General features: G+C 41.9%; 1 long non-coding RNA gene across 1 annotated transcript; it reads left to right on the top strand.

The window, feature by feature from the left end:
- Nucleotides 1-3,982: 3,982 nt before the first annotated feature.
- Nucleotides 3,983-14,556, top strand: LOC138762743 (uncharacterized). The gene is made up of 2 exons (XR_011357108.1): nucleotides 3,983-4,181; nucleotides 14,339-14,556. It is a non-coding gene; the product is annotated as an uncharacterized lncRNA (long non-coding RNA).
- Nucleotides 14,557-18,550: the final 3,994 nt, after the last annotated feature.

Below are 18,550 nucleotides of genomic sequence, written 5' to 3'. Positions count from 1 at the left end.
ACGAAGTTGGCATCGTGGGCAACACAAGAAGCAAAATTCTGAGTGGGCCTGTTGGGTGCTACCAGTTGCCCCAGTAATACACAGACAAAGACTATAGGCTTGATTACACGAGAGAGTGCTGGCCCAGGTTAAGGCGAGGGAAATGAGGAGAGGAAGAGGGGACTTGACCTTTGTGGCCTGGGTCACATGGGAGGAGTCTAGGAGAAGATGTCATCAGGAGGGCAGGCCACCCTGTACATACAACCATATAATTACAAGGCCATTCAGCAAAATCACTGGGGATTTAATCATGCCACTTTCCCACATTCCCATTGACTCCATTGTAGTTCAAGTCCAGTTTAATTGTCATCTGATTGTACAAGTTCAATCTGACGAAACAGTGTTCTCTGGTCCTCGGTGCAATGCATGCAGACATGCAGATAAACAATACATATATAATAGGACAAGTATTTTATCTAAATAAATAAATATTGTTTAGTGCAAATGAGAGTCTCGGATGGTTAGTGTGAGCAGCTCCTTTGGTTATTGAGCATTCTCACACTGCCCATGGGCAGTGTTCCTCAACGTGGTGGTGCTGCTGTTCCTCAACGTGGTGGTGCTGGCTCTGATACTCATGTATCTTTTCTCTGATGGGAACAGTTGAAAGATTTTGTGTGCATGGTGAAAGGGGTCCTCAATGATTTTGCGTGCTCTCGTCAGGTGCAGTCTTTGGTTGGGTTAGGTGGGGTGGTGAGGGAGACCCCAGTGATCCTCTCTGCCATTCTTATGATCCTGTGGATTGACCTTTGATCCATTTCTCTGTAACCACCATATCAATTTGTGATGCAGCCGCCCAGGATGTTCTCGATAGAGTGCCTATAGAAGGTTGACATAATGGTGGCTGGTAGTCTTGACCACTTCAGTCTTTTCAGGAAGTGCAAGTGTACCTTGAATACACTTCCTCACACCTGTCCCCTGCAAGGATTTTATTCCCTTCTCTCAATTTCTCTGTCTCAACTGCATTTGTTTCCAAGATGAGGTCCTGCAGTCCAGATCTTCTGAAATGTTCGCCTTCTTCCACAAATGTGGCTTTCCCTCCACCACCACCAGCCTCACCCACATCACCTCCATTTCCCATTCATCTGTCCTGGCCCCTCTGCCCCGAGTCGCAACAAACATAGGATTCCCCTTGTCCTCACCTACCTCCACATGCAACACATTATCCTCCAGACTTTCATGCACTTACAACAAACAGGATCTCCTCTTCTCCCTACTTAACTCCCTCACATACTCATCCCTTCTCACCAATTCCCCTCACAACACCTTCCCCTGTGGCCGCAGGAAGTGCTACACTTGTGCCCATACCTCCTCCCTCACCATAGCCTGGGGCTTCAAACAGACCTTTCAAGTAAAGCAACACTTCACTTGTGCATCCGCAGGATTGACCTACTGTATTCTGTGCTCCCTTTGTGGCCTTCTCTACATTTGAGTGGCTGAGCACAGATTGGGAGATTGTATCGCTGAGCACCTTTGCTCTGTCTGCACCAGTGACAGAGACCTCCCAGTGGCCAAATATTTCAGTTCTGCATCACACTCCCATGCTCACATGTCTATACATGGCCTCATGTACTATCCCACCAAGACCACACTTAAATTGGAGTAACACCTGATTTTCCATCTGGATGTAATTAACATCAGCTTTTCCAGTTTCTGCAAACCTACTCTCCTTTTCCCCCTCCCTTCCCTTCCCACTGTCAGCTCTCTACCCCCTTCCCTTTCTATTCACCTAGCCATCCCTCCTCTCCTTGCTTGCTGCTATGCCCTCGCTCGCTTCTCCACCTATTACCTCCTGCATTTTTGACCACACCTCCTCCCTTACCCTTTTATTCAGACACCTGCCAATATTTGATGAAGGGTTCAAGCCCAAAAAATTAGTTATGTATTTTTATCCTTATTATATAAAGGACACTGTTTGATCTGCTGAGTTTCTCCAACATGTGTCTTTACTTCAACTACAGTGTCTGTAGACTTTCGTGTTTTAGTAGTCATAGCTATTTGCAAAACCTGCATCCAAACTCTTTGCATTTTGCTTTATTTAGCAACAATTTAAATAATTATTTGCTTTTTCATTCTTAATTCTGCATTGAATGTTTTTACATTTTTGTTCTCCATTTGTTAACTTCTTGCCCACTTTCTTAGCCTGTCAATATCCTTCCTACAAATTGTTAACCCACCCACATTTGTATCATGAGCCACTTTACTTTGACTCTTAAGTTTCCTCATCTAAGTGATTAATATAAGCCCCTTTCACACTTGCATCCCAGTGAATCAGCCATTCAGTGTCCCGGGATATGAATGGGGGTTTGGTCTTACACACTAAACCACTCCTAACTGGGACACTGAATGCTTTCACACTTGCAAGGGTTTATCCCTGGCGTTTGGTCTGTTCTACCTTTAATAGCAAGTGCCTGCAATGCAATTGCCAGTTTCACACTTGCCTGATCTCAACGCCGGTGTCTGTAGACGATGGGGATTGTACAAGGGGTTGAGGCTGCAATCTCCGGCATGAGATTATGTCATCTGATGCTGGCGTTGAGCAAATTTTACTTTCACACTTGCTATTTTAAAGGCCGGTTGATGTTCGATTCCTGGGATCACTGCCAAGTGTGAAAGGGGCTATAGATTGTATATTGTTGAGATCCTACCACTGATCTCTTTGACACCCCATGAATTCCTAATTGACAATTCTACAAATCACCTCTTCATCCTGATTTGTTGTTCCAGGATTTCAATGTCATCTCAATGTCTTGCTGATTAAACTTGCCCCATCAGGGTTCTCCAGATGATAACCTCTTTCTTTCAGGCTACCAGAGTTCCTTTCTGTTCCACTTATTCCAAGAGAAACATCAGACAGATAGCGCTTCCAGTCACCGCCACTCTTGAGCTTTTCTTCAGGTCCAACAAGCTTCCTGGCTTGCACTGTTCAGCTGCTTTCAGTGCCACACACACAAGCTGAGAGAGCTTGTTTTACCTCTCTCTCTCTCTCCCCAACTGAGACTGCTAGAAAGCCCATGTGACTCTCTCACTTGCCACAAAAGCCCTCGCCTTCTTCAGCAAACCACAGGAGTTATCCTTCTGCTCCCATCTGTTGCTTTAGGTAAACAAAACCCAGGAGTGACCTTTCTGTGAGCACTAAAGGTACTTGCAAACAGCCAGAGTGTCTTCAGTCCAAAACAATAGTCTATTCATTTTATGAAGTCATTTCAATTAGCACCTACTTGTGAAATGTGCACAGCATTCTCCATAGTTTCTGTAAAGTCTACTAAATATGAATTCTTCAGTATTTCAAATAAGATCTGTTTTAAAATGTGTATGCATGTAACCTACTCTAATTTTACCAATTCTCCCAAATATATATGTTCCGTAACACAAGAAGTACAGTAAACTCTGTTTCAATTTCACTCACACCTTGTTCTCAAAGTAATGTGATTCCAACTCGCTCTTTTTCCATTTCCAATAAAACCCACCTTAAAAGGTGCCAAGTGAGCATAAAGACTCATAGTAAACAGCAGATCATAAGCAGGGGAATAAAAAGATCATAACCAGGTACGTATTTAAACTTCTTGGCTTTTTAGCTGAAAGGTAAAGCTCAATGGGGTTCTTAAGCTTTAGCAAAATCTTTTAAAGAATATATAGTCTTCATGTAATCCACAAGAAACTCAAAAGTATGTACAGTAGTTTATTCTAAAGCCTATTGCAGAATGCAGCCCAGAAATAGTTAATCACATCATATAGTTTTTAAATGTCTTAAGGTAATAATTATTGTTCATGCTCAATATTATGATCCATTATGGCAGTGTGAGGAGTGAGAGAGACAGAACCACCATGTTGAGAGTTGTTAACTGATTTTATTATAATTCAGTGCGCCCCTTTAAGGGCAGCATGAGCTCAGTCACCTGGTGCATTGTGACATCATAATCGCTCCCCAGGGTGCGCGCTGGAAGGGATGCTGGAGTCCGAGAGAAGCCTCTGACGACGCCATTTCCCCATGGCTGCTCTGCCACGTGGTAATACAAGCGGGGCCGGTTCGCCATGAGGATCTTCATGTAGCTGGATGGCCATGCTGAGGCACCTTGGGGGGGCATCCTAGTCATTCAATGAATTGCCTCAAACCTTTCCTATTCATGGTGTCAAATGCTTTGGTAAGTTAACAAAAGTCTGCTCCAGTCCTTTGTTCTGTTCCTTACACTTCTCTTGGAGCTGTATGGAGGTCCTGTGGTTGTTTACCTTGTTCCCAGTAGCAGACAAAAAACTCATGGAGTTTGGTGTGTAACACTGGGCCCCCATGCTTCCAAATCTCTGGTGGGATTCCATCAACTCCTGTTGCATTGCCACTTTTTAGCTGCTCTGTGGCCTCGATAATCTCTTTTAGGGTTGGAATCTTGTCCAGTTCTGTTTTCTCTGGCTGTTGTGGAATGAGATGATTTGCTGAATCTTGGGCCATGCAGTTGGCACTGAAATGAGTCTGAAAATGTTCCAACCATTGGTTCAGGATGGATCCCTTGTCTGTGTAGAGCTCCTGGTCATCTGTCCAAGGACTCTGGACCTGGTGCAAAGGGCTGCACACTGCCTTCAGGGCTTCATAAAACCCTCTGTAGTCTCTGGAGTCTGTGCAAAGCTGAGTTCTCTCTGTGAGGCTGGTCCACCACACATTCTGAACCTCTTGAAGCTTGCACTGGAGATTGCTGCATATAAGGCAAAAGGCTGCTTTCTTATCAAGACAAGACAGGTGGGCGGATCTCTTCTTCACCAACAATTCTTGGATCTCCTGGTTGTTTTCATTGGACCAGTCTTTGTTTTTCTTTGCATAAAACCAAAGGATTTCTTCAAAGATCTGCAGGATGATAGTTTTTAGGTGTTCCCAAAGCATTTCTGTAAATGGGTCTGTGGGAAAACTGGGATCCTCAAGCCTTGACTGAAGATTCACTTGGAAGTCAGCTTTCACTTCAGTTGACTGCAGATTGTCAACCTGAAACTTCTTCCTTGGAGCGCATCCTCTTTTTTTTTAAATTTTTTATTTTAGCGCATCCTCTCTTTAGCTTGGGTTTGAAGTGGAGACTGGGTTTGGAGCAGACAAGACAATGGTCCATATGACACTCTGCACTGGGCATCACTCAGGTGAGTAAGATTTCCCGAAGGTCTCTCTGGTGCACCAAGATGTAATCTATGAGGTGCTAATGTTTAAACCGAAGATAGATCCAAGTTGTCTTCAGAATGTTTTTCTGCTGGAAAATAGTGATGGTGAGTTGCTGCACTGCACAAAACTCTTAACAGAAGACACGTGATATCGTTGCAGCTTCCAACACCATATTTGCCTTGGATCTTGAAGTCACCAAGGATGATGACCCTGGCATCTGTAGGTGTGAGGTGTGCAGATCAGTGTAAAACTTTTCTTTTTCTGCAGGATCCACTTGAAAAGTTAGGCCCAGACCTGGGTGAACTTTGGACAGTCTTGTCCGCAGGTTGCAGCCAAACATCAATTCCACTGGGGTGCATTTTGTGGTAGAATGAAGTGTGTTTCTGTACTCCAATAGGAAATCTGCAATCTTGTGAGCCTCGGAGGTGTTTCAAAGTTTCTTGGTTTTCATTGCCATGGGTATTTGGGTGATAGTGTGCCGACAAAATATTTCTGATATTGCTATCTCACATAAATCTCTTAAAAGGTTCTGATGTAAACTGTGGTCCATTACCTGTGACCAATTCGTGAGGTAATTCGTATGTGGCAAACATGGCCCATAGATGTTCAATTGTAGAATCGGCTTTGGTGTTTTTCACATGAGTAACTACTGACATTTTTGAATGTGCATCCACTGCTATAAGGAAAGTCTCTCCCATGAATGGCCCCATGAAGTCTACATGGATCTGATGCCAGGGTCTGGAAGGCCATTTCCATGGGTTGGCCTCAGCCTGCGACATTTTTGGCTGCATTGATTGACATATTTTGCATTCTCTCACTGTCGTTTCAATGTCTCTGTCTATTGATGGCCACCAAACATGCATCTGGGCCAGCACTTTCATTTGTACCATTCATGGATGGTTGTGGTGCAGCTCTGATAATATAGTGTTTTGCCAGGATAATTGTACGGGTCCCTGAAAGTAAATATACTTCTTCAACTGATAGTTCTTGGAGGTGTGTGAAGTAAATTTTCAGATCTTCTGGTATGATATCAGATTCTGGCCATCCATTAGGGGGAAGTATAAGACTTTACTTAACATTGTCACTGTTTGGGTTTCGTTGCCGATCATCTGGGCTATAATGGGCAGTTGTTGTAGTTGTTCTTGGTTAATAGCTGCTGCTTCTGCTGTCCATTTAATAATTTTTTGTTCAGTTTCGGGTAGTGGTAAGCGTGATAAAGCATTTGCGTGGCTGTTGAGTATTCCCGATTTATGTTTTACCTCGTAGTTGTATGCAGTTAGTAGCATGGCCCATCTTTTGAATATTAGTATCCCTTTGTGGGGACTCAGAATCAAACTTAGAGGTTTGTTATCAGTGATTAAGGTGAATGTTCTTTCATGGAGATATTGGTGGAATCTTTTTATACCAAGAATTATTGCTAATTCTTTTTTCCATTTGTGTGTAATTGCATTCGTTTGCAGTTAATATCCACAAAGCATATGCCACTGGTTGCTCACCCTTCTCTGTGATTTGGGACAATACTGCTCCCAGTCCTACTGGTGAAGCATCAATGGCTAGAGTCACTTCCTCGTTTGGGTTGTACTGGATCAGAACCTCATTTGTTGACTTTAATATTTCCTTTAGTCGATCAACTGTGTTTTTAGTTTCAGTATTCCACTATCATTTTTGAGTAAGCGGTTTAGGGGGCTGCATAGTGTAGATACGTTAGGGATATGTTTCTGATAGTGATTTATAATCCCTATAAAGGACTGTAATTCTGACTTGTTGGTTGGATATGGGGCTTTGCGAACAGCTTCTGTGGCTGCCGGATCCATTCGTACCCCCTCCTTGTCAATTGTAAATCCTAAGTCACTGAGGGCAGCATGAAGACACACTTATCCTGTCATAATCGTACATTGGCCTGTTGTAGTCTGCTTTGGACCTTTTCAAGGTTTTGTAAGTGTTCTCTGTCATTTCGGCCGTGATGATGATATCATCAAGGTAACATCACACTGCTATTCCGTGTAGTCATTTGTCCATTGTAGCTTGAAAAATTGCAGGTACTGCTGAGATTCCATATGGCATGCATGTATGGGTGAACAGTCCCAGGTGGGTATTAATTGACACATATTTTCTTGTTCTTTGTCCAACTCTATTTGTTGGTATGCCTGTGAAAAATCTAATTTTGTGAACTTTTGCCCTGCATTTAGTGCTTGGAATAGTTCTTCTGCTTTGGGCATAGGGTGTTCTGGTACTTTTAGTGCCTGATTGATAGTGACTTTGTAATCGCCGCAAATGCAAATCTCACCATTTGCTTTCTGTACAGGTACAATGGTCGCTGTCCAATCACTGTACTCTATTGCTTCTAATATGTCTTCATCTTTTAATCTATTTAACTCAGCTTCCATTTTTCTTTTCATTGCAAATGCAACTGTTCTGGCTTTGATAAACTTTGGTTCCACATTCTCTTTTAACTGCAGTTTGGCTTGAACCCCTTTGATCTTTCCCAACCCTTGTTGGAAAACCACAGCATGGTTGTTGAGAATCTGGTTGAGTTCTGGCTGTGTGTTGTCTTCATGATTTACGTTCAGTATTGAACTGATTTCCAGCCTGTCTAGGGGAATGTGTCATAGCCAGTTTCTTCCAAAAAGTGCTGGTCCCCCTGGGTATCTACAATGTAGAGATAATGTTTTTGGTTGTTGTTGCTTATATTGTACCTTGACCTTACATTTCCCAAACACTTTGATTTATCTGCCCCTATGTCGAGCTCCATTTTCAGAGGTTTGTTGTTTATTTTCAGCTGAACATAGATTGCTGTGCTTTTTGTGTTTATCTCTTGGATGTGTAAGACTTCAACTGTTGTTTCGTCGACTTCAGAGCTGTTGCTATGCTAATTGTTAACTGAAAGCTCTGAAAGTTAACAAGTACTTTCCAACTGTGATTTATTTTCAACTGGAGGCATTTTTAAACAAAATTCTAGATTACTTTTGGAAGTAAGATACAATCATTATTATTTCAAAGTAGCTTCAGTTTTTCTGTCCATCTTTGAAAAAAAAAGACATTGTTCATGATACAGGAAGGAATTATTTTTGCATAGCCTGTTTTAATTCATATATCTGTTCAATTGCTATTTTTAAAAAGTTGCAAATCTTACATTAAATATTAATGTTCTAAATTATATTTTCTATTCCCTCCCTCCACAACTTCTACTCTTCAAGCTCACCTTGATTTTGCATATTTCTCTGGAGGAAGACCCTTCAATTCTCATTCCTCAGAAGCTGGAAATCTTTTATCAAAGCCTTAACACATTTTTATAATTAGAAAGAATTATTCAAAATTCAGCTTTTTAAGTAAATCTCTGTTCTTGACCATACTTTTCCCAGCTACTTTCTAGCTCCCTAACTGACATCTAATCTAATTTGTGTGAAACTTTATGAAATAGTGGACCTTGTTAAAATATAACCTTACATAAACTGCTGCCAAACTCAATATCCCATTATCTGAGCCAGCTGTTATGCATATATCTTGGGTGGACAATATAGCATCATCTTTGGCATAACTGGAAAATAATCAACCTTGGATCATATCATTAAAATTGTTCATTTATTTTGTGATATATTTGGAATTGTTATTAGAAGAAATTACTGAAGGAAATTTTGGCTGAAGCACTATCGGATGCTGGAAGGAAAAGACTAATTTTCAAAGCATAAGAATGCACATCTGATCCAATACTTTCTTTTACAGATTCGCATGAAATTGAAATTACTCAAATAGAATTGTGATTTATACATTATTACTATTTTATTTTGATTGATTTCACTCAAGTATTAGTACTTGACAAGTTGAGTCTGTATAAAGAAATAAGTTTTTACTGTAATAGCAAGCAGGTGAATGCAGCTAATGTCAGTAGTCAATTTTTAATTCACCACACAGGTTGGGACAGGCACAAGCTTATGCATAACAGAGTATGTCTCACTCTCATGTCATAAAATTAAGCTCTGTATTTAAGTGTTGACTGTTCTACAGTTTGTGCATTGAGTTTCTGTGCCTTGCAAAGATGGATACTTCTGTGATAGTTATTGAAAATAATTTCAAAACATAAATTATTTTGTGTGGAATGAGCATGCAACATAATTTCAACAAATCCATTGGTTACCCAAGGAGAACATCCTTTTTTCAGGAACTGTAAACATCCTCTCTTTATATTTGGAACACATAGAAACTCGTCTGAACTCATCCCCATGACCTATGGATAAAATCTCTTATTCTTTTGCAGCACAACATTAAGTAACAAGTTAATACAGATCCTTCCTCTCCCAACAGGTTTGATAAGTAGTCCTTCTGGATTTACATTGTGCAACACTGAGATCTCTCTCACGATTTGTGGTAATAACCAGTAATCTTTCCCACACATTTTCAGATCAATTTCGGTAAAAATTCACAACTCCATTAAATTTGTTTGGCAGCGGAAATCAATACGAGTCAGTAGACAACGGGGAAATATAAGAAGACTGAAAAAAGTGAACAGTATACTTGTTCAAACAGTGGCAAAACAGACAATTGTACCTATTAACCCAATACCTTTCTGTTCTATGCAAATGGGAAAACAATCTTGATTATCTATTCATCAGTAATCTTATTAAAATCATCTAAAAGCATCCAAAATGATCAGTGTATCAAGATTTCCATGAAGATTTTTGATATAAAATTAATAATCAATCTCTAAAATTCAGAATGGGTAAGAAACCAATTGGAAGGCAAAAAGCAACATGTACTCATTCAAAAAGATATATTAGAAGAGTAATCTGCTCAGCGTGTATCTATTTGAGCTCACTGCAGTGAAGCACCAATAATCTAGCATTTAATTGTTTGGAAGTCATGATGGTTGACATCTGGCTCCCTCCTTATTTCTGTGCAGGTGTGTGACCATCTGTCCCTCATAATAGATTCAGGCAGCATGACGAAGAGGCTGCATGTTACCTGATTGCTGTCATGCATGAATCACAGGAGCCATGATAAGCAGGAGATCTCTTCCTCGCTACAGGAGCAGTGACGTGGAAATTCCTTATGCCACACATGTCAAACTCTGGCCCACGGGCCAAATTTGGCCCGCGATATAATTATATTTGGCCCGCAAGATCATTTCAAAAATATATTAGAGGTGGCCCGCTGGCCGCCACGCCAGTATAGCGCATGTACAGTAATACAACAAATCCCAGAATGCATTGGCGTCAGCCCACTAATCGCGCCCACCTCCTCTGTTTACGTTGCAGGGTTTCACCGTGGACTCTGGTTTTGGGGCCTGGCCGGTGTCAGGGAAAGCCAAGGCCGCTTCCCAGTGCCCGGAACCAGAGGCCTCAAGCCTGACCTCACCAGGACCGTTGCCCACTCCCCCTCCCTGCCACAGGCCGACCCGCGACTCACGGTGACGGGGCCGCTGATTCGCCGAGATGCCAACCTGCAGCGAGAGCCGATGCCCCCGCACTGTCGTTGTCCAACCCAATCGCCCACAAACCCCGCCCTCCCGCACACAGGCCTGAGTAAGGATTAGGAACTTTAATCTCAGGATAAAATGATCTTCCAATAGTTTCATGTCACAGTGATAAATATATTCCTGGTTAAAAATGGTCCTGCACCTGGATACAAGCTCATTAGGCATAAAACTTGAAAAGTGTGTAAATCAAAGGATATCTGTACCAATGGAAAAAGGGCATGGCAAATAACCCTGCTAGAGTTCATGCCCACAATCAGTCACCCATTGGATTGTTTCAGGAATCATGTTATTCTCCCACATTCTCAATAGCCCTCAGATTTTACTATTCGACAGCACACTAGCAACATTTGACAAATCCTCTATAGAGAAATATTATTTATTGAATATTTTATTTCTCATTTGTTAATGCTTCTAGAAAGAGTTTATCCAAAACTATTATTAAACATTTATTTTAATAAGAAAAAGTTTAACATTACATATGTTGAAAGAAGAGAAAACATGCAGATGTTGTTGTGATAGTACAGATCTATCACCAATGTACATAGTGTATATAGTTACTGTATCTAGACTGTGCTTACAGCGATTGGCTGAGAGCTAAGCCACACCTATTGTTTGGGCCTTAAAGGGTTGTGTCCCTAGCCAGGTCGGATCATTCCGGACTGGTCGGCCACCTGTGAAGAGCTCCGGTCTTTTGCTAATAAAAGCCTTGGTTTGGATCAACAAGTCTTTGGTTCTTTCGACGAGCTCTACAGTTGTTGAAAATTTTCAATAAATATTTAGTTCGGCCCTCGACTTAGTCCAAGGTTTTAATTTTGGCCCTCCGTGAATTTGAGTTTGACACCCCTGCCTTATGCCATAGAAGCTCGTACCTTTCTTCATAGTAAGCAGGATTTAGATCAGACAGCAAAGAGAGTTGTGAAGAAGAATGAAGACTTGTCTTTTGGGGTCTTAGCTGGTACAGAATCATGTTGGAAGATTTTTTTAATGCTTTATTTTTGTCTTTTTCCATAAATATACATATTTAAAATTTCCATTTTCAAAATTCATATATATATTTTTTCTTACAAAACAAAATGCAATAACCCCTTTCCTCCCACCCCCTTCATGATATAAATCTGTACACCATCAGGGTTTACAGTTGAGTTTTTTTTTTAAACTCTTCATTCAGGAGGTAATTTATATTTTATAATAGTAGCACCTTTTTTCCATTTTATATATAATCCAAATATGATTTCCATATTTTTATAAATGTCATATTTGTTCTTTAAATTGTATGTGATTTTTTTCCATAGGTATACAACTGTTCATCCCTGTCTTCCACCGTGCTATATGTAAAGGGAAGTCGGATTTCCAAGTAATCACAATACATTTCTCAGCCACAGCTAAAGCTTTTTTCACAAATGAAATTTAGAATTTAGTTAATTAATACTTACTATTGTTATCCTTGTTAGTATTTCAGTAATCTCGCACCAGAAAGGTCTTACCTTCATACACGTAGCATGTACAAATGTTCCCAATTCTATTCACATTCAAAACACATCTCTGATATTTCTGATTTTGATTTATATAACTTCTGTGGTGAGATACAATTGATTTAAAAAAATTTATATTGTACTAATTCATATCTTGCATTTATAATTGACATCTTGTTACCCAAACACCAATCAGACCAGCATCGTTCCATTTTTGCAACTCCTTAATCTGACTCCCATCTCTCTTTCGACTTCTGTAAACCTGGTTTTGCATTTCCATTTTGGAGAGCAAAGTACATCTTAGATATAAATTTAGGCGCATTCCCCAGCCAAATCATTCATTTAATCTCACAAATTTCAGGTGGGGTCAAATTTTGCTCCCCATATATAAGAATGATCTTAACTGGAGAAAGCAAAAGAATGTCCCATTAGCTACTCCATACTAATTTCTTAATTATTCAAAAGACATGAGATGCTTCAATATAACAATCAGCAACGTGTCATATTCCTTTATTGTACCATGAATTCATTATTTTGTTACCCATATTCTTAGAAGTACATTTTTACATAATGGTATCCTCAGTGATACACCTGCTTTTTTCCTTCATTTATTTATTTCTTGCCACATTCTAATCGTGTATTATTATAGGATTATCCAGTTTTTTTTTGTCATTAACTTAACATTCCACTTATAAATAAAGTCATTTGTTCATTCCTCTTATTGAATGCAGTCCCATTTGAATTCACGAAGGAGGACTGTTTTCTTCAAAGAAAGATTATAGAAATCTTGCTTGTGTTAATAGATAATACTTCTTACATTCCAGAAGTCTAAGTCCTCCCAATTTATAGTCCCATGTTAACTTTTCCAGTGTAGTTCTTGGTACTTTTTTATTCCATAGGAATTATCTTATGCATTTATATAATAATTTAAAGAAATTTTTAGTTAGTGCAATAGGCAATGATTGAAAGATATACTGCAGTTTTGGCATTACCTTCATTTTTATACAATTTACCCTTCCTATTAATGTAATTGGAAGTTCTTTCCATTTCTGTAGATCTTTTTCTATTTTTTCCTAATAGGGGGATTAACCATATCAATTCTGTAAATTATTATCTGTCATTATTCCTAAGTATTTAATTCCATTTTTCTTCTATTTAAATCTCCTGCCTTTTTGGTATTTTTCATTATGAAAGTTCTGCAATGACATTATCTCACTTTTGTCCATATTTATTTTATATCCTAATATTCTTCCATATTTTTTTAATATTGCTTGTAATCTTATCAGTGATTCAGCTGGGTCAGATATAATGAGATATAATAGCACATCATCAGAAAATAAACTAATTTTATGTTCTCCTGTCCAACTTTAAAGCCCTTAATATCAGATATCTTCTTATAATCTCTACCTGAGGTTCAATAGCTAGGATAAATAATGCTGGTAATAGGGGACATCCCTGTCTACGAAATCTACTCAAGGGAAAAATAGTTGACATTTATTATAACTGTAGTTATAATTTTAGCTTGTGGCTTATGGTAGAGTTTTTTATAAATTTATAAAATTTATAAATTTTCTACCTACACCAAATTTTTCCATTATTTTATATAAGAAAAACCATTCTAGTTGGTTGAATGCTTTTTCCGGATCTAAAGAAATAGTTATATTTGGATTCAACTTTGATTTTTCCATATATATTATACTGAATAATCTACCAAGACTATTTGAAGAATGCCTTCCTTTAACAAATCCCACCTGACCTGGATGTATTAATTTTGGTAAATACTCACCCAGTCTGTTGACTTGTGCCTTTGCTAGAATTTTATAGTCTGCATTCAGAAATTATGTTAGTCTATATGATGAGGTTTTTAATGGATTGCTATCTTTCTTCGGCAGCACTGTAATTATAGCAGTTGATAAAGTTTTAGGAAGGTTTGGGACTCCACGGCCTAGTCCAACACATCCATCAAAAGAGGCATCAACAAATCTTTAAATTATCTATAGAACTCAGGAGGGAACCCTTCTTCCCCTGGGGACTCATTAGCTTGTAAAGTACCCAGAGCTTTCTCTCTTTCTTTCCTTGTAAAAGAAGGATCTATATCATCTTTTTCTCTCTTTTCCAGTTTAGGAAGTTCAAAATTTGTTAAAAATTCTTCCTTCTCATTTTCATTTTCATAAGTGCCCATTCTCCTAGTTCATAATATTTATCCATCCTACACAGAGACACAGACCGGCTCACAAAATGGCCAATGAACGTATCGACCATGCAGACCTGGAGGTGACACCAGGCGACCTCCATATAGCGGAAAGTTGGGAACTCTGGCTGGAATGTTGGCCAATCCTAGGCTGGTGCTTTGATGGCATGGGCCCCTGGCATCAGCACCTGGGGCCTATATAAGGGTGACAGCCAGAGCAATAAACCAGTCTCATTTTCCAAGGCTTTGGTGTGCGTGTCATTTTTCTCCACACTCATGTAGCATGAATGCCTCATTGGTGACCCCCGACAGATCCAACCAGCAGTTGGACCTGAAGATGATGGATCAAGCAGAGCCAGCAACCATCCATGTGATCTCTTTCAGGCTCTCAACGTTTTGAGTGTTGCAGCCACACGTGTGGTTTGAGCAGGCCAAGGCTCAGTTCCACCTTCGGCACCTCGCCACCAATGACAACCGCTACTTCTACATCATGAGCACCCTCGATCAGAACACAGCAGCAAGGGTAGATTTCCTATGGCAGTCGCCAAAGCCAGGCAAATACATGACTCTCAAAGTGCTGTTAACCCGCACTTTTAGGCTCTCGCTGCATGAGCACACCACTTGATTGCTGCATATGGATGGATTGGGGGACATAGCCCTGTCTGCCCTAATGAGCAAGATGCTCATTTTAACTGAGGGCAACAAGCCTTGTCTGCTCTTTGAGCAGATCTTTCTGGAGCAGCTGCCCAAGGATATCCAACTCTTACTCATGGACAAGGACTTCAGCGGCCTTCAGAGGGTTGTGCCCTGGGTGGACATGCTCTGGAGAGCAAAGAAGGACACCAGTGCCATCATAGACCACATCAGCAAGCCCCATGAACAGCCGCTTGTGAGATCAAGACCAGTGGAGAGGCAAATTAATACCCTGGGACAATTCTGCTATTATCATCAGCGATGGAATGCAGATGACCCATCGATGCCGCCCATCCTGCGGGTTTCTGGGAAACGCGTTGGCCAACTGTCATTGATGGCTGTGACGGTTGGCCCACGTGATAGTCTCCTCTATGTCTGGGACTCCTTGTTGGACAGGCGTTTCCTAGTCAACACTGGCACTGAGATAAGAGTCCTACCCCCCATAGCCTCAACACCTGCAACAGGAAGCAGAGCCCAACATTAAGGGCACCAACAGCTCCTCCATTCAGACTTTTGGGACCTGTACCATTCCTCTTAGTTTCAGCAACAGCTGTTTTACATGGACCTTCACCCTCGCGGCAGTGGTGCAACTGCTCCTGGGGGCTGACTTCCTTTGGGCCCGACTTCCTTTGGGCCCATTGCTTGCTTGTCGACCTCAAGGGAAGGTGTTTGGTGCACACCAGAACATTTCAGCATCTGCCTCTGGGGGAAGCCAAGCTATCCACCCCCCACCTGGACTCAATAACATCTTTGGACCATGAACTTGCCCGCATTCTGGCGGAGTTCCCCTCTATAGTGGTGTCACAGTTTTCTGTGGCCGAGCCAAAGCATGGGGTAAGGCACCAGATTTTGACTGATTACCCCCCCCCCCACCTACTCCATACCAAGGCACGCCGACACCCTCCCTAAACATTTGGCCAAGCAAAAGAGAAGTTTAAGAAAATGGAGGAGCTGGGGATTGTGCGGAACTCTGACAGTCCCTGGGCCTCCTCCCTCCACGTGGTTTCCAAATCAGCATGGGGTTAGAGACCATGTGGTGACTATTGCCACCTCAATGAGGTCACCATGCCCAACAGATATCCCATGCCCCACATCCAAAACTTTGCCGCCAACCTGCACAGGGCATGGGTGTTCTCCAAGGTAGACCTCAACTGGGGGTACCACCAAATACCAGTTCACCCAGGACATCCCCAGGACTGCAGTCATAACCTCCTTTAGCTTTAATTTTGTTTGAATTTCTCCACATGCCTTTCAGTCTAAAGAACACGGTGTGGCCACTGGAATTGTAGTGGACATAATGAAATAACCACACAAGGCGTTTCTTCAGTGAATCAAATGGATTTACTATTCAGAATGGGTGGAATCTTTTAAAACCCCAAATCACACGCATGACACGTGTTGATGTCATCACATACTGATGTCACATGGCCTGTTCAATGCTTTCTCAGAGCTGTAGTGCCACCATAGCACCGCTACACACCTCCCCCCCGCCCCCACAGAACCGGCAGAAAGACTTTTCTGGCTTTTTAGGTGGTCAACCTCTGTGACGGTCTCTTGGCTGCTGCAGCTCTTGGGTCTTCGAATGAACACTTGGATAACAAGAGCTTAATATCATCTGGCATTCATTCTAAAAAGATCTTCTCGAATAGCAGGTTGGAACTTTCACCAGATGCCAGGAACAGCATTTCGTCTATTAGTTCTGAAGGGCGCAGTCTCCCAACCCATCAAGGTGTGGTAGTTTGGCTGCTCTTTCCCTACGGGACATACCATATACCCTCAATAAAAGTGATTTTAAAGAGTCATGCTGGAACATGGTGGATCCCATAGGAAGTTACTAACCATCTGAGCAACAGCCTGGTACAGGGCACTGATGAGATGGTAATAACGAGTGGTGTCCAACTCAGATTTGTGAAGGTGAAATTGTGCTTCAACCTGCTGGAACCACAGTTCAGGCTCAGTTGTCCAGAAAAGTGGCAGCTTCACAGTGACAGCTGCAGAGTCCATGTTTGTCCAAAACTACATTTTTGGACTTGTCGGGGTCACCAATTGTGGCCACTGGAATCACAGTGGATACAATAAAATAACCACACAAGGCGTTTCTTCAGTGAATCAAACGGATCTACTATTCAGAATGCGCGCAACCTTTTAAAAGCCTGAACCACGTGTCCAACCCGCATTGATGTCATCATGCACTGATGTCACATGGCTAGTTCAATGCTTTCTGGGAATTGTAGTGCTGCCATAGCGCTGCTAGAGTGCCACAAACTTTTCATTGACTGATGTATGCAGTGGGCTGGGACCTCCAATTTGCAATCATCTATTTGGATGTTATCCTCATCACCAGCTGCAGCGTAAAGACCATGCCGACCACCTGAGACACCTGTTCACCTACTTGAGTGAGTTTGGGCTGACAATCAACTCCATGAAGTGCCAATTCAGACTGGACACCATCGACACGGGGCTACATCCTTCCCCAAGAAGGTCGAGGCGGTCTGCTACTTCACTAAGCCACGCATGGTAAAAGGGCTACAGGAATTCCCTGGTATAATAAACTTTTATCACATGTTCATACCAGCAGAAGCATGCATCATGTACCCCTCTTTGCACTGATAGCAGGCAAGTCAAAAGACATTACCTGGGACGATGAGTCTTTCAGGTCATTCCTGAATGCCAAAGATCCAATGGCCAACACCACTCTCCTGGTCCACCCCAGACCGGAGGCACCTACCACACTGACAGTTGATGCCTCCAGCACAGCGATAGGGGGTGTACTAGACCAGCTCATTGAGGGCCAGTGGCAACCCCTGGTCTTCTTCAGCAGGCACCTCTGTTCCCAGAGCTCAAATATAGCACTTTCGACTGAGAGCTATTGGCGCTGTACCTGGCAGTAAGGCATTTCTATTAGTTTTTGGAAGTCTAGCAATTCAAAGTCTTCACCGATCACAAGCTGCTGACCTTCACCTTCCATAAGCCATCGGACCGGTGGTCAGCCTGACAACAGAGACATACAGCACATCGTGGGGGAAAGCAACATGGTAACCAATACACTGTCATGCCCCATGATCGAGTCGGTACATGCCCTGTCCCAAGGGGTCGACTACATGGTCCTCACCAAAATGCAGCAGCAGGACTCTGAGATCCCCACATATAGGGCAGCCATCTCTGGTCTCAGGGTGGAGGGCATCCCTGTTGGCCCAGATAACCTGACACTGCTGGGTGACATCTCTACCACATCGCCAGCCCCATCGTTCTCACTGCATGGAGGCACCAGGTTTTTGATGCCATCCACAACCTGGTGCACCCCAAAATCCACACCATGATCAAAATGGTGGCTAGCCAGTTTGGCATGGCCTCCGTAAACAGGTCAGCCAGGGGGCCCAAGACCTGCACGAAATGTCAGTCCTCTAAAGTGCAGGTTCACACGAGAGCACCCACACAGACTTTTGAATCAGCGTGGCACAGGTTCAGCCATGTACACACCGACAGTGGGGCCGTTATTAGTTTCCTTTGGGGTGAGATACCTCTTGACCAAGGTTGACATTCCA

The sequence above is a fragment of the Narcine bancroftii genome, chromosome 5 (assembly GCF_036971445.1).
Source record: "Narcine bancroftii isolate sNarBan1 chromosome 5, sNarBan1.hap1, whole genome shotgun sequence".
NCBI classification, from domain to species: Eukaryota; Metazoa; Chordata; class Chondrichthyes; order Torpediniformes; family Narcinidae; genus Narcine; species Narcine bancroftii.
Note: the sequence above shows the minus strand (reverse complement) of the source record. Positions and strands in the feature narration are given on the sequence as shown.